Source organism: Apis laboriosa, unplaced genomic scaffold (genome assembly GCF_014066325.1).
Source record: "Apis laboriosa isolate Shangri-la unplaced genomic scaffold, ASM1406632v1 scaffold23_cov150, whole genome shotgun sequence".
Classification (NCBI taxonomy): Eukaryota; Metazoa; Arthropoda; class Insecta; order Hymenoptera; family Apidae; genus Apis; species Apis laboriosa.
In genome coordinates this window covers 1,685,394-1,685,823 of record NW_025222452.1, presented here as the reverse complement: position 1 = coordinate 1,685,823, position 430 = coordinate 1,685,394, and the positions used below count along the sequence as shown (strand labels likewise).

Genomic DNA, 430 nt, shown 5'->3' with positions numbered 1-430 from the left:
TATATATACCTATATGAAAATTTATATAGCTTTATATTGTTTGCACGGGCATTGCGACCGTAGAATGAAAGTGGATCGAGCTGGAAAGAGAAAAATTTTACGTGAAATATTGCGTGTATCTATAATTTTTTAGTTTACTTTTTTTTTTTCTTTTTTTTAATCAACTTCATAAATATACATATATAAAAATGATAATTAATTGCCAAGGCCCCCTCCCTCCTCCCCCTCCTCCCCCGCCCCAATCCACGTTTACTCCGCGGTCCGAGGCCGCCATAATAAATAGATCGTATCATCTCGTCAATCTCTAAAACTCTAGTAACACCACTGTTTTCTAATCAGTACAAATCGATGAAACGGGACGTTGGGACGAAATATATGGGCGAGGTGTCGCTTCGACGTTTTTTTTTTTTTTTTTTTTTTTTTTTTTTTT

General features: G+C 35.3%; 1 protein-coding gene across 1 annotated transcript in view; it reads right to left on the bottom strand.

Moving 5' to 3' along the window:
* Positions 1-430, bottom strand: part of LOC122713171 — a 13,832-nt gene that overhangs the window by 4,592 nt on the left and 8,810 nt on the right. The gene's annotated exons all lie outside the window — the stretch shown is intronic.